Below are 18,438 nucleotides of genomic sequence, written 5' to 3'. Positions count from 1 at the left end.
AAAGATCAATTAAGGCTAACATCTCTACAAATTGCAGACTTCACACATACCTTTCCGACACAAAAAGGAACAGATATTTCTGTATTTTGTATTTTAGTTATGGATTAAAAGACTTACAAATAAGTAATCCCCTATTTTCACTCTCAACAAACTGATTACATTTCTGTTTCTACTTCTCTCCCTCAGTTTGACTAGATAATCTCAAAGGGCCCTTGCAGCTCACTTGGGATGTTATAGAGCAGAGACTGAACTACATTAAGAGGAGACAAAGGCTGTTTCCAGCCTTTACTGGGGGTGGGTGGAGTAGGGGGAAGACAAATACTACTCTGATGTGCTGAAGGAGAAAACAAACTATATACAACATATCTACAAACAGTTCAAAAGGATAGTTCTAAGCATAGAGAATAGGTTTAAACTCAAGTCCAAAATTTTTAAAATCTTAATAGCAAATGTACATATCAGGGGCATTTAATACATTTATTTTTGGATCACTGTGCAATAACAATAATATGACTATATAATTAAAATCAGTGTATAATACTATAATATTATCTAAACTAGAATACATCTTGGTAATTGTCATAAATGGTTATACTAATGACTGTGATTACAGTTTCTCATCAATTAAAATGGTGGGAAGGAAGAAGAAATATCTCAAATTCATATGCAGTCACTTTAGTCTTTAGTCATATCTGGTCATATCTGCAGAAATGATGGATCAGTTGGTTCATGTTTAAAGAAAAGGGGCTGTACAAGATATAGAAACAACCTAAATACCCAATGAGAGATGAATGGATAAAGAAAATGGAATATTATTCAGCCATAAAAAAGAAGGAAAGCTTGCTTTTGTGACAACATGGGTGAACCTAGAGGATATTATGCTAAGTGAAATAAGCCAGAAACAGAAGGACAAAAACTGTATGATCTCACTTCTATGGGAAATCTGAAAAAGGTGAACTCACAGAAACAGAAAATTCTATTTCTAGAATTCTAATTCTAGAAAGGTGGTGAAGGGGCTGGGAGTTGAAGGAAACGGGGAGATGTTGGTCAAAGGGTACAAATTTCCTGTTATAAGATGAGAGATGAGTAAGTTCTGGGGGTCTAATGTACAGTATGGTGACTATAGTTAACAGTATTGTATTATATACTTGTAAGTTGCTAGAAAAGTAGATCTAAATGTTCTCACCACAAAAAAGGCGGGGTGGGGGAGTGCTGTGATAAGGAGCAAGGAAAAACTTGAAACATTTTTTCACTAGGATCTCTGAAAGTCTGAAAACGCAAGTTTCATTATTCTGTAGACCCAAATCATATGCTGCACAATTGGGAGCACAAACAGATGGAAGGATAGGAGCATAGAGCTAGACATGCCTACATTTAAGACAGGGAAGAGATGAGGACAGCTATCACTCAAGCCCTCTCTTATTCTGATTTAGAGAAGAATGGCTGAAAGACTCCAACACTTAGATTTGCCCTTCTCAGGTCATGTGGTGTGAAAAGAACTCCTCCCAGCACTGTGTGATTCACGAATTTTCTATGCACATGAGTATATAAGTATCTGATGATAACCAGTATAGTAGTAGCAGTATTCACCAACACATACAGAGTGTGTTCTAAATGCCAGTTACTCTTCTAAGAGTTTTACGAAGGTCCACAATCCCTTACCTGCAATTCTAAAAGCCAAAGGGTTTTCAAAATTCATTTGGCAACATATACTGACATCAGGCTAAGCATAGTTTTGGGGGAGTTTTGTTTTCTTTTTAATCTCAGTGTAAAGATAAACATGCTTCACTGCAGAAACACCAACGCATTTGCTTATGAGGTTCTGCTCAAAACCCCAACAGGACTGTTATATAAAATAGAGTATATGTATTAAATTATCTTTCTAAAATCCAAATACTATTGGAACCAAAACCACCTCTGGATTATAGAGCTGTGCAGTAGAAATAAGTTAGCACTTACTGAACACTCAAACCCTGAGCTAGCACTTATTGTGGCTGTGCAGGGTAGTGGTGATAGCGTGGACTCTACAGCCAGACTCGGGCTATACACAAGTATAAAACATTTAAAACAGGGTCTGGCACTTAATAGGTGTTCAATAAGCAATAGCTATTATTATGTGTCAAGCATTGCACTAAGCACATTATAGCCCAATCTCTCAACTGTTGTTTACTCTATCACTAATATGTGGTAGACGTTAAACATCCTAATTTCTTCCATTTCTGTAACTAGGAAATAAGCTTTGATCTCTTCAACTTCCAACTTTATAAATTCATACCCATGACACATACATCAACATAGAAATATAGTTAGAAATATCCTCAAATGAACATATATATATACAAATAAAAACTAAGCCACACGTAGTTTCCAACAGTAAAAATATGGTAAATAACTTAAATATTCTGAAAGGTGGAAAGTGACTGAACATATCACAAACAATAGAAAATTATTAATATTCTTGAAAATGTTGTTAAAGAATACTATTTAATAGGGAAAAGTTCACAATATATGGTTTAAACGAAGTTTATTTAAATTTGTACACTAAAATTAATTTTTTTATATATAAAGTATATAGCTATATATTTCTATGCCATATTTATTCTGAGAAAGGCATCAAAACATTTTAAAAATCAGGTATTTCTAAGGGATATTATTTCTATTGCCCTTTCTACATTTTCTGGACAGAACATATAAAACTTGAAGCATGGGATGGGATAGTATGGAATACCATACCTCATCCTGATCATGAAATGACCACTAATTACTGAGGTATTTATAGTGTGGCTGATAATGGCCAAAACGAGACCCATACTACACATCTATGTGATAATCAGGAATGCCATGCTGCTGCAGGGTGAAAAACATTCTCAAAGCTATCTTACAACAGTTTCAATGAGCTCCCTAAAAACTCTTCTGGAATGCAGTGGGATGTGGTGAAATAAAAATGTCAGTTCACACAGAACACAAACTTATGGTTACCAAAGGCAAAACGGGGTGAGGGAGGGACAAATTAGGAGTTTGGGATTAGCAGATACAAACTACTATATATAAAATAAACAACAAGGTCCTACTGTATAGCACAGGGAACTGCATTCAATATCCTGTAATAAACCATAATGGAAAAGAATATGAAAAATATGTGTCTGTATCACTTTGCTGTACACCAGAAACCAACACAACATTGTAAATCAGCTATACTTCAATTTTTTTAAAAGGCAGTTCAGAAAATATTCTTAAATTATCAAATTGATGACATGATGAGACAAGAATATGAAGTTGATGAAGTGATAAAATAAAAACTGATCTTGCTTTTCTCCTTTAACACTACAGATCATTTTCACGTTCATTTCAGTAAAGAAGAAGAAGGAGGAGGAGAAGGGGGAGGGGGAGGAGAAGGAGAAGGGGGAGGAGAAGGGGGGAGGGGGAGGAGGAGGGGGAAGGGAGGAGGAGGGGGAGGGGGAGGAGAGGGGGAGAAGGGGAGGGGGAGGAGGGGGAGGAGGAGGAGGAGAAGAAGAAGAAGAAGAAGGAGGAGGAGGAGAGGATTATCCTAGAAATCTAACTTCAGGTTCTAGATTTTCAAGAACCACAGCTAACTGACATATAAGAGGGTAGGACGTTAAAATGTCCTTTCTCATATAATTTGATCAGAATGAACAGTACACTTAGTATGGACGGGAAGATTATAAATTTACTATAGAACAAAGACATGTTTTTAAAAAACACCAAATATAGAGCTGTCTTTAAAGATAGCATATTAAAAGCACTACGATGTTAGAAAACTGCAAATGCTACAGAAAAATCAGTAGGTGACAAATGTAAATGAATGAGTTCTTAAACACGATTTAAGGATCATCACTTATAGATACAACATATAACTTAGGAATGAATCATACTATATTAAATAGAATTTCAATATCCAAGAAGCAGCTGGCATGCAGTTCTACAAATCTAGTCTACATTCAATATATCCAGAATTTGCCATACCTCCTCCACTAGTCCATACCATTCCCATCTACCATTATTTCTCGCCTGGACTATCCTGCCTAGCCTCTCTGCTTCTGCTCTCACAGCCCAAAATCTGTTCTCAAAACATCAGCCACAGTGATTCTGTTTAAACTAGCTCAGATCATGACACTCTGCTCCAAAACTTCAGTTTCTGACCTCTCTCCATGTAAAAAAGTCCTTGCTATAACTTATAAGTAGCGTGGTCCAACATATCGTGGTCTCCCAGATCTCATATTACTCTCCTCCTAGATCGCTCTCCTCCAAATATACTGATCACCTTGTTCAATCTCAACTTAGTGTTTTTGCACTTATTACTCCGTAGGTCTCAAATGGTCTTTCCCCGCTATAGCTACATGGTTTGCTTTCTCAATCCCTCCCTAAAATGTCATTCTGCCCTTTCACACTTTCTAACCCATTTCTTTGCTTCCTTTTCCCCTTAGCTCTTTTTACTTAACAAACTGTATATTCTATTTATGTATTTTGCTTACTGTTTGCCTCACTCACTAGAACATAAGCTCTATGTGGGTAGGTATTATTTTTTTCTCATTTGTTCACTAGTATGTGCCCAGTGCTTGGGAATCAATAGGTACGCAATAAATATTTACTGAATAAATAACGAGTGATTTGTAATCTATATGAGTGTATCTACATAGAAGCTGAAAGGCATCAATACGCTCAGCTTCAAGTACACTACTATTGATACTGAAACTCAAATAAAAATAAGGCATTATGATAAAAGAGATACAATTCTGTATCTTAAGGTCTAAGTGTGTACCAGATTATTCCAGCTCATGTTGCTCTCTTAACAATTATGTATGGCTTTTAAGGTCTCAGCTTCACAACTTAGCTTTTATTATCTTTCGTGTATTGTTACTGTTCATTATTTATTGCTCCATGTCTTTGTCTCCTTTTTATCTCTGCTGTATAATGTCTACCATCACCTATTAATAATAATAACAAAAACAACTCATTTATCGAAAGCTTACTGTGACTGGCACTGGGCTGAGCACAATACATATACTGCCAGAATCAATCCCTACACCACTCTAAAGTAGGTTCTACAGTCCTCACGACCTGATTACAGAGCTAGAGTTATTTACCGCTATGAGTACTGAATAGTTCTCCAGGTTTTTGAAGAGATCTTCCCATTCATCATGCCTATAGTCTTGATTCCTATTGTCATGTTAATGGTGATCACTGTTAATATGAATGGAAATCACTGTATTTGTTTTTTATAAACTGTTCTGTTAGTGATCAGTCTGTATTCAAAATATTTAATTAAAAAAATACTGAGTCTCTTTAACAAGCAAACTAAAAACACTACAAAGAGTTCACTAAACCGGCTAGAGGTATCCTCTCTACAGAGTTGCAATTTATATATATAGTAGTGATAGTCAAAATATTTAGAAATTGGTACAGCATGGGCATTGACCAATTAGAGCAGACGCTGGCTATAAAAATATAGTACGCCCATGCCAGTGTGCCCCTATGGACTGAAGACTAGCCCATATACAGAGGCTTCAAAGGTGAATCATGCAATGTAACTTCAAACGTCTTTCACTCTCCCTTGAATCCCAGGAGAGCCAGGGTACAGAGTTTTTAAGGAAGAATGAACAGCTAAATATAATTCTCCTTTCAGACCCTAAGACTAGGTTATGCAGATACATTAGGGCCTAGTTACGGTAATTAGAGGAAGCAAGCTAATTAAAAGCTTTTGACACCTGAAGCAGGGGTAGCAGGCCAAAGCAGCAAGCTTTCACAACAAGCTCTGAAGCCCAGAAGCCTTGAAGCTGCCGGAGCAAGGCTGGAGCAGGCAGAAGCGGTGAGCCACCAGGAAACTGTGGACAGGCAACACCCAGGGCGTAAGTTAAAGGTTTCCTGAAAGCAAAAAGGAAAACCCAGCGTTAAGTTAAGCAGTAACTGATAACAATTGAGTCGTAGAGAGTAGGTTCTTAACTCATAGAGCTGTTGATTTTCAATTATATCTTGCTCCTTTATTATTTCCCATAATTTACGCATTTCTTGTAGGAGGTACATAAATTATGCTTTCATTTTCAGAGTTTTTTTTTTTTTTTTTTTTAAAGAAAAAGCATAATTGAGAGAAATGCTGTTTCTGTCAGATATCCATGCCAGAGATGAACCTATCCACTGGGTCTATATAATACCTAATGACAAATTCCTGACAGAAGACAAAATACTTTGGAGGAAAAAAAATTCTCTTTAGGGTTGTCTGCATTTTGAAATCTATTAGTTGATAACTACTACAGGGTATGTAAGGCCACCAGAGATATTTTAACCAGGAATGAATAACTAACAGTAAGAACTCATAAACCAGCCAATACTACTTTTCTGTACAAAATTCACTGTCTTAAAATAGAGTAAACTATCTACAATCTATTTGTTGCTTTTATTTTACATACTTTAATTGATATACATACAGAGAAAGGAGAGAGGGAGAGAGGAGGGAAGGAGAGAAGGGAGGGAGAGAGGAAAGAAAGAAAAAAAGGAAGGAAGGAAGGAAGGAAGGAAGAAAGAAAGAGAGGGAAAGAAAGAGAGAGCGAGAGAGAAAGGAAGGAAGAAAGGAGAAGAGAAAGGAAAAGGAAGGAAGGCACCTTCTCATACTAAATCTCAAATATTATCAGTCATGCATTAAACACTCTGAATTGACTCTGGATCACAATGGCCTATGACCAGGCAGGACTTAGTCTACTGACAGCCAGACTGCTGTCTGCAGCAGCCCACTCCCGACCCTGCACCCATTCTTCAATTCTTCCAAGCATTAGGACTATAGAGCAAATATCACTGTCCTTAACTATCTGCCTCACTTAATCCTACTGAGTAACTGTAAGCAATTCTCCAGGGCCCTGTCCTTTCCTTCAGTCCCTTTTATGGAAAAAAATATATAAACAAATATACATATTATTTAAGTATTTAAATTATTGCTTTATTTTTTCCATAGTTCAATCTCAACTGAGCCCTAAATCTATCTGCAGCCTCACCATTAATCCTTTGTCCTTTACCAATCTTCTAAAATGACCTGTGCCACCCTGCTACCACCATCTATCCTATCCCTGACCTATCCAAATCTTACCCTGCAATTAATGACCTGGTAGCCTACTTCACAGAAAATAGATCCTTCACATTCCCTCATACCACCTTTAAATGTTTCTAATTTCTACTTCTCCTTACTTCTTTTCCTTTTGAGCCAAGCAAGAAGTGTCCCCACCACTTGCAAGGATAACAGTATCATCTGAGATCTTAACGCCAGGCTCTCCCCCTTCCTTTTCTTCTTTCCCTTGTTCCATTAAAGATTTATTTCTGGACTTCAAGCCTTCTTTCTTATGGCTCCTGAACACCAATTGATAAACTTTTCCATGACCATCTCCCATCCAAAAACAAAACACAAAACAAAAACTTTATTGCCATCCTACCTTCCCCTCAGAAAGTGATATCACATCCCTTTTTCCACAAGGTATCATTTCTCCATAAAGCAAAGAGTACTATATGCTTGCTTTTTCCACTTGTTCATCATTCGTTTCTCAGCCTTCTTCAATCACCTATTTCAATCTAGTTGCTATTTCCCTCTACTGGACTGAAATTACTCTCTCAAAGATCAATTATGACCTTCCAAATTCCAAATAAAATATATTGTTCTCAACTCTCATCTGTTTCAACCTCTCTTCACTATTGGACATCACTGACAATCAGTATACTACCCTACTTTTTCTTTTTTCTGTAACCTATTAAATGATTTTCCCCAAGGATCCCTACTCCACATTTTTTATATCTCCTCTCCTTCCTGACCTGTATTATCTATTCCATATGCCCTAATTAATATCTCTATGCTGATGACTCCTAAATCCTTATCTCCTAATAGGTAGACCCATACTTCTAGTTACCTATTAGTCTTCTCTCTAGAATGTTCAGCAAATATTTCAAATTTAACAAGTCAAAAACCTGCACGTTAAACTCATTTACTCAGGTTGCATACCCCAATCATCCATGATTTCTACCTTTAACTTATCACTGACATCCAAAGTGACTTCTTTAACGATCTGTCTATCCCACCCATCCTTCTTGCCCACTGGCCTGCTTCAAGCCCTCATTATTTCATCTGAAAAATGATAATAGGTTCCTTTTTGACCACCTTACTATATGCTAACTGCTGAGAATACAAAGAAATAAAAGAGCCCTTGCCTCTCAAAAATCTCACAGTCCAGTGTGGGAAACATAACTAAACAGATAATTATAGTACAACATGAAAGAAAAAGGTAAAAACAAGGTCCTATAAAAAGCACAGAAGAGAGATTCCTAAGCCAAAAAGGCAGGAGAAAGGAGGGAGGCATGTAATCTGTGAATATATATGTTAACATTTCTTGGAAGAGGTTACTGACATATGAGTCTTACACAGTGAGCCCCAGAAAAAGGGGACCAAGGGGGTTCTGACTGGAGAGAGGGAGTATTTGGGGAAATGGGGGCAGCGTGAGCGAGGCACAGAAGCAAGTGCTCTCTGTGCGGGGGACAGGGGTGAAGACAATCAGGGATAATAAGCAGTTTTCTTTCTTAGGAAAGGTTTTCTTCACAGCAGGAAATAGCTAGAAATGAAAGTGAAGGATCCAAATAATGGAAGAGTTTGTATGCCAGGCTAATCAACTAGAACCTTAAAATGTAGATAATAGGGAACCATTCTTCATACTTGGTTGTAGCTACATCACTTTAATAGCTCTGTGGAGAATGGTTCTGAGGCAGGGAAACAAATGAGAAGGTTACAGCAGTAGCTGAGGTGAAAGATATTGAGGACTTACCTAAGGAAGAGAAGAAGAAATTCAAGAAATACTTAGGATAAAAAAAAAAATCAATGATTAATTGAATGACGTGGAGGCTAGAGAGTGAGAAATCCAGGATCTCCCTCCCTCTGGTCTCTTCTCTACCCAATCCTTCCTCTACACTATCAGTATGATCTTTCTTATCATTCTGATTCTATCACTACTCTTGCTTATTAACATTTGATAGGACTCCCATTCCTATGAAATAACGTTCCTTGGAATAGCATACCAAATCATTCACTGCATCTGCCCAAGAAAACTTTCAATCCTCATCTTTCACCACCACCAACAAAACCCCTATATTCCAGGCACAAGATTACTAACTGCTCCCTGAATAAAAGAAACTCATTTAAAAGAATAAAATAACTAGTTTGATTCTTTTAGAATATAACTATTATAGAAAATTTATAAAACTAAGTGTGAAAAAAAAGCCACAGATAACATTATTTCATAGAGAAAACAACTCTGAAATCATGTAAGTTTGTCCATATCCTTTCAACCAGCAAGGTCTTCTTCTAGAAGTTTCTTCTAGAAGTAATTATTTAGAAAAGCATCTGAAATACAGTGAAAGCATTTTGTACAAAAATGCTTTGGAGAGCATTATTTCTAATATAGAAAAAATAGAACAACCTAAATATTTCATTCATTTTTTATGTATAAGCACCTACTATGTACTAGACACTGTTGTAGGTGCTGGGGAATTGCAGTGAACTGACAGGGGAAAAATTCCTATATTCATGGAGCATACATTCCAGCTTAACATTATTGTTAAATAAATTACAGAGCTTCCACATAATGGACTTCTACAGAGCCATTAGAAATCAGGTTTAAAAGAAATGTTTCAACATATGGGAAAAAGACTTAAAATATTTGGTTAGAAAAGCTGGTTAGATATCAATGTTTATAAAACTATCCCAATTTTATTACCTATGAATAGAAATAAAATTGGAAAGAAATGCTCCCAAAATTACAGAAGTAGATCTCAATGCTGTGTACCTTTCCCTCTTGTAGATTAGACTGTGACCCTAATCAAGGGTATGGAACATGTTTGGATTACAGTATATGGTTAATAAGTATTTTTTTCATTAGTCCAAATAGAGAAGCATAAAAGAAAAAAAGAACTTCATTTTTCTGTTTTTAATCTCCAATAAGGAAAATTATTATATTTAAAAGTATTGTGCTAAGTACTGAGTATAATGAATAAAGAAACTCAGTCCTTGCCTTCACTAAGAGTCTATTGGTGAAGACAAACATTAAACACAGAAATAAGGAATTTAAAAGTTAAAAGTATAAGTGCTAAGAAGAAGTTGTACAAGGTTCTCATCTTCCCCATTAAAAAGATAAAAGTATCTTACATCTTCACTCCCATTTTTATAAACTCATTAATCTACTGATTTCATTTTCCCATTCAGTTCTTTCACTGACTGCATTCTGCCATCAATTCTTTCACTCATTTGCAAATATGTAATGATTTTAAAGAAGCAACAGTAATAACAAAATATATTTTGTTAGGCTGGGATGACCTCCACTTTCTCTGAAAACACAATATCCATTAATATTGGCCTTAAATATAACGCATGAGTCATTTCAAAGTATCTGCAGGAACTGTATCAATAAAAGGTGAGTGCCTGGGCAAATTCACTCTGCTCTACTTCCCATTGCTGTAAAACTTATCCTGCTTGCTTTTTTATTCCTAGAGTTCAAATTTGGAGTGAATAAAAATAGTCTATCTTTAAAGCAAGATACGTTCTACTCTCTCTATTAGACTCAAGACACAAGTGTTGAAAAACAAAGGTGAGTAATTCACCTTCACTTCTGTCCACGATTAACAAGTGGATTAAGACTCAAGACTTGTCCTCTAGCAATCAGCCTAGAAGCCCATATCTTAATATGACTCTGTTCCACTAGCAAATGAGTTTCTAAGGCTGACTGGAAACAATTCAGCTAGCTGGATATACATAATTTTTGTCAATTTTGAGATCCAAAGTGGGGAACAAAGGTTTACATTTGAGGGAAGGTAGTGGGAAGTCTCCAGCTTGGCTCCAAGTTTATGTCTTAACCTTTTTTAACAGGGGATCCTGATAACACTGAACCTGATCTGGCTCCAACATACTGGTTAAAAACCCACAGGCAAAGAGAACAGAGTAACTGGAACCTTATGTCCTTACATGGATGCAACGTCTTATAGCCCAGAAATAAAAAGTATCTAAAACATCCAGGATTCTAGAGTACAGGGACTAGAGACATTCATGTACGTAGACACAGAACAGGGAAGATTGGGATTCTCAAGGGATGGAAACACTTAAGTAGTATAAAGAACCTCAGCTGTGCAGACCAGTCAAGAAATATAAAATTACTGAATCACCAAGAGCCAGGTACACTGACTTTTGTTGATGTTTTCTTTTTGTCAGTATTTAAAGATGGTTTTGAGATGGTAAACGAGGCACACTAATTTACTTCTCTCTCACTCTCAATCTCATGAAATTACAGAAAATATATGTTGTTCAAAGGAATAAAATTACAACACTGGAAAATAAGAAGAATAACATCAACGAATCAGATATTTTAAAGAATTCCTGAAATCTAGGATGAATAAAATGGGATTAGATAGAGACAAGAATGGAGAAAGCATAGCCCAAATTACATTACAGAAGAAAATTAAGGCACAGATAAGAACAATGACATAGGGAGTTAAAGCTCAAAATTAATAAACTCAAAGACTAAAGAGAGCTCATAAAGAAACTGTCAGTGTATATTCCAAATGTTTGAATTTTTGCCAGAAGATATAATTGTATACTTTGAAAGGAATAAAATAATAAATGAAAAGGAAACTATCAGAAACCACAAGGTACTTTGGTAAGGTAGCTGGTAACTGAAGTAATATTAAAGAACTAGTATACATAAAATAATAGCTTTCATATTTTCCAAGAAAAAAAATCAGAATATAATGGTAGTAAACTATCCCAACAACAGCAACAGAAGAAAAAATACCCAGTAAATGAGCCAAAAGTTTAGGAAACTGCCTGTCAAAAATTATAAATCATAATGTAATTCCAAAGAAGACTGGGTATCAATTCTCTTTTAATTAATCTGTAAATTTAACATTATCCCAATGAAAATAACACTTTTTTTAAGTAGACAAGTTGAGTCTAAAATTCATATAGAAAATAAACACTTCTATTTTTGGTGGTATGTAAGGTTAGATACTTTGAATGAGCTTTCTAAACATAGTAAATATGAAAAACTATTAAAATCACCTTTTAAACATATTTCAGAACTAGGATGAAAGAAACTGGTATAGCATCAAAACTAAGTGCATCTAAGAATAGTAAATAACAAGCAAGAATAGCTGGCTTTCACCATGAAGGTTTCTGCCAAACTCTGGAGACTGAATTTTCATGTTGCTAACTGTAAAGCAGGTAGAAACAGGAAATAAAGACCAGACAGCACACAACATAGATAATCTAACAGGAAGCCATACATGTAAAAAATATCTCCTAAGACTAATAAATGGATTAAAATGGTCACAGGATACAAGGTCCATATACAAAAAAATCTACTGCATCTTGATATACTAATAAATGGTAAATGTTCCATGTGTTCGTCAGCTGTTAAACATAGTGTACTATGTCAATTAAAGTTGTCTGTTAATTGTTGTTCACATCTTTTATTCCTTACTGATTTTTGTCTACTTCTATCAGCTATGAAAACAGTGTGCTAAAATTTCCTACTATGAAATTGATATGTCTATCCTTTTAGTTCTTTCCATTTTTGCTCTATATACATAAAATCTGTCAATTAGACAACACAAAGTTATAATGGATGTAGTATAATAAAAATAAATATTTTGCCTTTGTCCCTAGATCCTGGCACACAGTTCCTAAAAACCCTTTGAATTTGTGGAGTTATAATATTCTTTCGTGTGTTAAGGAGATGAGTGGTGGTGGTAGATAGTTCAGTGTCGGGGGATGGTTGCCTGAAACACTACTCCATTATTAGAATCTTGTGACTTTCAGCCCCACCCCCAACATGCAGAGAAGGGGAGAGGGGCTAGAGATTGAGTTGTTAATGGCCAACAATTTCATCAATAATGCCTATGTAATGAAATCTCCATACAAAACCCCTAATTGAAGGGCTTCTGGGAGCTTCCAGGTTGCGGAACACATCAAGGTGCTGGAACAGTGGCACACTCAGAAAGGGCATGGAAGCTCCATACCTCTCCTTCCATACCTTACCCTATACATCTCTTCCATTTGGCTGTTCCTGAGTCATATCTGTTACAACAAACCACTAATATCAAGTAAACTTCTGGGAGAAGTTAAAGATGGCAGCATAGGAAGACCCTGAACTCACCTCCTCCCATTAACACAACAAATGTGCAGCTACATAAGGAGACGTTTTCCTCTGAAAAGGACCTGAGAACTAGATGAACAACACCTTGGCAACAAAAGATAAAAGAGACACATGGAGAGGGGTAGGAGAGGCAGAGACATGGTTTTACTTGGGACACCAGCCCAGGAGCAGTTACCCACAGTTAGCAAGGATTCCAAAAATATAGAACTCTTCCTCAAGGAGTGAAGGTATTGAGCACTACATGAGGTACCCCAACCCTTGGGTCTGGCACAGGAAAGGTGAACCCCCAAAACATCTGATTTAGCAAATAAATGGGAATTAAATCCAGGAGAACCACAGAACCAAAAGGAAGGGAGTAGCCACTATTAAAGGGGTCACATACAGACCCACTCACCCTGAGATCCAGTGCAAAAGGAATGGTTGGAAAGCACCTACACCATAAGCAAGGGAGACCCACTTACTAATCTTAAAGTAGCTGCCAGAGAGACATGAGCCAGCTGGAACATTCTCTGGGGACAGAAGCACTGGCAAGCTTTGCAATAACATTCTAACTTGCTTATGACAGAGCTGATGAATGACATTTTTGGTGTCCTCCCTCTAGCCTGTTAGCACCAGGAGGGATGCTCTACCTATGCCATGCCACAACCTGGTCAGGTGAACACCCTAAACCCCCACTTACCACATACACCAGCCACACTACAATGGGGCTGGACGAGCACCCTGCACCCAGCCCACCCTATGCAGCAGCTGAGCCAGGCAAGTGTAACACACCCTGCCCTCCCTGCAGAGCAGCCACAGCTCTGCCACAGCCATCAGGTGCATGCACCCCACACGAGTGCCATCCCTTGAGTGCCTAGCACTGATAGCCAGGGGAAATGGCACTTCTGGGCTTCATGGGTCATCTCCTACACAAGACCACTCTTTTCGAAATTGGAAGAGTAGCTGTTTCGCCCAATACGTGAAGACAAACATAGGCAAATGAGGCAAAAAAAATATGTTCCAAACTAAAGAACAAAACATATCTCCAGGAGAAAGGCCTTAATGAAACAGAGATAAGCAACTTACACAACAGTTAGAAGTAATGCTATAAAGATGGCTCACTGAACTCAGGAGAAGAAAGAACACAATGAGGACATCAACAAAGAGATAGAGGGAATTCCCTGGCAGTCCAGTGGTTAGGACTTGGTACTTTTACTGCCAAGGCCGGGGTTCAATCCCTGGTCAGGGAACTAAAATCCCCACAAACCATGCAGCCAAAAAAAACCCAAAAACAAACCAAAAACAAGGAGATAGAAAATATAAGAAAGCACCAAACAGAAGTTATAACTGAACGGAAAAAATACTTGAGGGGTTTCAAAATCAGACTGGATGAAGTAGAAGAATGAATCAGTGAGCTGAGACAAAGCAATGGAAATCACCCAGACAGAACAGCAAAATGAAAAAAGAATTTAAAAAATTGAAGATACCTTAAGGGACCTCTGGAACAACATCAAGGTGAATAACATTTGTATTATAGGGGTCCCAGAGGAGAAGAGAGAAAGAAAGGGCCAGAACAATTATTTTAAGAAATAATGGCTGGGGCTTCCCTGGTGGTGCAGTGGTCAAGAATCCGCCTGCCAATGCAGGGGACACGGGTTCGATCCCTGGTCCGGGAAGATCCCACATGCCGTGGAGCAACTAAGCCCGCAAGCCACAACTACTGAGCCTGCCTGCCACGACTACCGAAGCCCGCGCGCCTAGAGCCCATGCTCTGCAACAAGAGAAGCCCGCGCACCACAACGAAGAGTAGCCCCCACTCGACACAACTAGAGAAAGCCCGCACACAGCAACGAAGACCCAACACAGCCAAAAAATAAATACAATAAATAACTTTTAAAAAAAAGAAAAGAAATAATGGCTGAAAAACTTCTCCTATCTGGGGAAGGAAGCAGACATACAAGTTGAGGAAACCCAGAGAGTTCCAAATAAGATGAACCCAAAGAGAACCACAGTGACACACATTATAATTAAAATGATAAAATTTAAGGGTAAAGAGAGAATCTTAAAAGTATAAAGAAAAAAACAACCTATTACATACAAGGGAAACCCCAAGAAGCTATAAGCAGATTTTTCAGCAGAAATTTTACAGGCCACAGGCAGTAGCATGACTTATTCAAGTGCTAAAAGGAAAAAAAAAAAAATTCCAATCAAGAATTCTCTAGCCATCAAGGTTATCCTCAGCAAGAGTGGAGCTCATCACCACTACATCAGCCATACAAGAAATGCTAAAGTGACTTCTGTAAGCTGAAAATAAAAGACACTAATTAATAATAAGAAAACATACAAAAGAGAAAAGGTAAACATATAGTAAAGGTAGTGGATAAATCACTTACAAAGCAAGTATGAAGGTTAAAAGACAAAATAGTAAAATTAAAAATACAATAATTAGTTAAGGAAAGCATAATATTAAAACATGGAAAAGGTGTTATCAAAAATATAAAAGATGACAGAGGAGTAATAATTTAAAACTTTTGAAAAAGTTACTATCAACTTAAAAAAGATTACTGTATACTTAAGATGCTGTATGTGAACCTCACAGTAACCACACACACACACACACACACACACAAACTTATAGTAAACATACAAAAGAAAAAGAGAAAGGAATCTAAATATAACACAAAAAAAAGCCAGCAAACAACAGAGAAAGAGAAGAAGAAAGAACAGAGAGGAGCTACAAAAACAGCCAGAAAAACCACTAACAAAAATGGCAGTAGGTAAATACCAATCAATAATTAATTTAAATGTAAATGGACTAAATTCACAAATCAAAAATTGTACACAGTGGCTGAATGGATAAAAAGATCCATCTACATGCTGCCTACGAGAGACTCAATTCAAAGTAAGAATACACACAGACTGTATGTGAAGGGATAGAAAAATATATTCCATGCAAATGGAAATGGAAAGAGGTGGTGTAGCTATATTCATATCAGACAAAATAGACTTTAAAACAAAGACTTATAAAAGACAAGGGCACTACACAATGATAAAGGGTTCAATCCACCAAGAAGACATAACATTTATAGATATATATGCACCCAACATAGGAGCATGAAAAATATATAAAGCAAATACTAACGGACCTAAGGGGGAGAAAGTGAAAGCAATACAATAATAGTAGGGGACTTTAACACCCCACTTACAGCAATGGACATATCATCTAGACAGAAAATTCAGTGAGGAAACACTGGTCTTAAATGACACATTATATCAGGTGGAGTTAATAGATATATAGAGAACACACCATCCAAAAGCAGCAGAATACACATTCTCCTCAGGTGTACATGTAACATTCTCTCTCACATGCATAGATCACATGTTAAGCCACAAAACAAGTATCAATAAATTCAAAAAAAATTGAAATCATATCAAGTATCTTTTCTGACCACAATGGTATGAAACTAGACATCAATTACAAGACGAAACTGAAAAAAAAAAAACACCATAAGAACATGGAGATTAAACAAATTGCTACTGAACAGCCAATGGGTCATTGAAGAAATCAAAGGAGAAATCAAAAAATACCTAGGGACAAATGAAAACACAAATAAAATGTACCAAAATCTATGGGATGAAGCAAAAGCAGTCATAAGAGGGAAGTTCATAGCAATACAGGCCTGTCTCAAGACATTAAAAAAAAATCTCAAATAATCTAGTTTTACACCTAAAGGAACTAGGGGAAAAAAAAACAGAACAAACAAAGCCCAAAATTAGTAGAAGGAAGGAAATACTAAATATAAGAAAATGAATAAATAAAACTGAGATTAAAAAAACCAATAGAAGAGCTCAATGAAACCAAGAGCTGGTTCTTTGAGAAGATTAAAAAAAAAAAAAAATCAATAAGCCTCTAGCTAGACTAACCAAGGAAAAAAGAGGGCTCAAAAACATAAAATCAGAAATGAAAGAGGTAAGTTAAAACTATACCACAGAAATACAAAGGATCATAAGAGAACATTAGGAACACATATACACCAATAAACTGACAACCTAGAAGAAAGAGATAAATTTTCCAGAAATATACAATCTACCAAGACTGAAAATTTTAAAAAGAAAATCTGACTAGACTGATCACTAGTAACAAAACTGAATCATTAATCAAAAACCTCCCAATAAACAAATATACAGAACTAAATCAACTGACTGGTGAATTATTCCAAATGTTCAAAGAACAGTTAATGCCTATTTTTCTAAAACTCTTCCAAAAAACTGAAGAGGAGGGAATGCTTCCAAACACTTTTAATGAAGCCAGCATTACCCTGATACAGAACCAGACAAGGACAGGAAGGAAGGAAGGAAGGAAGGGATGGAAGGAGGGAGGGAGGTTGGGAGGGAGTGAGGAAGGGAGGGAGAGAAAGAGAAAGAAAGAGAGGGAGGGAGGGAGGAAGGAAAAAAAATTACAGGCCAATATCTATGATTAACACAGAAGTAAAATTCTCAATAAAATATTAGCAAACTGAATTCAACAATACATTAAAGGATCATACACCATGAAGAAGTGGGATTTATGCCAGGAATGCAAGGATGGTTCACCATCTGCAAATCAAACAATGTGACATGCCACATTAACAAAATAAAGGATAAAAATCATATAATCATCTCAATAAATGCAGAAAAAGCATTTGATATTACTCAACATCCATTTATGATAAAAATTCTCAACAAGTATGCACAGCGGGAATGTACCTCAACATAATAAAGGCAACATATGACAAACCCCACATCATACAATTCAACGGTGAAAAGATGAAAGCTTTTCCTCTAACAGGAACAAGACAAGGATGCCCACTCTCACCATTTCTATTCAACACAACATTGGCATCCTAGCCACAGCAATCAGACAAGAAAAAGAAATAAAAGGACTCAAAATTGCAAAGAAGTGAAACTGGCACTATTTGCAGAAGTGCAAATATATATATAGAAAACCCTATATATAGAAAACCCTAAAGACTCCCATCAAAAAACTAATAAATGAATTAAGCTAAGTCGCAGGATACAAAGTCATATACACAAAAATCCATGGCATTTCCTATACACTAATAGAGAACTCTCAGAAAGAAAAATTAAGAAAACAATCCCATTTACCACTGCATCAAAGAATACCTAGGAATAAATTTAACCCAAGGAGGTGAAAGACCTGTACACTAAAAACTATAAGACACTGATGAAAGAAACTGAAGAAGATACTAATAAATAAAAAGCTATTCAGTGCTCA

The 18,438-nt window shown here is 36.5% G+C and overlaps 1 protein-coding gene across 1 annotated transcript in view; it reads right to left on the bottom strand.

Moving 5' to 3' along the window:
- CDC42BPA (CDC42 binding protein kinase alpha) overlaps nucleotides 1–18,438 on the bottom strand; it is a 345,595-nt gene that overhangs the window by 238,545 nt on the left and 88,612 nt on the right.

The sequence above is a fragment of the Phocoena sinus genome, chromosome 1 (genome assembly GCF_008692025.1).
Source record: "Phocoena sinus isolate mPhoSin1 chromosome 1, mPhoSin1.pri, whole genome shotgun sequence".
Lineage (NCBI taxonomy): Eukaryota > Metazoa > Chordata > Mammalia > Artiodactyla > Phocoenidae > Phocoena > Phocoena sinus.
Note: the sequence above shows the minus strand (reverse complement) of the source record. Positions and strands in the feature narration are given on the sequence as shown.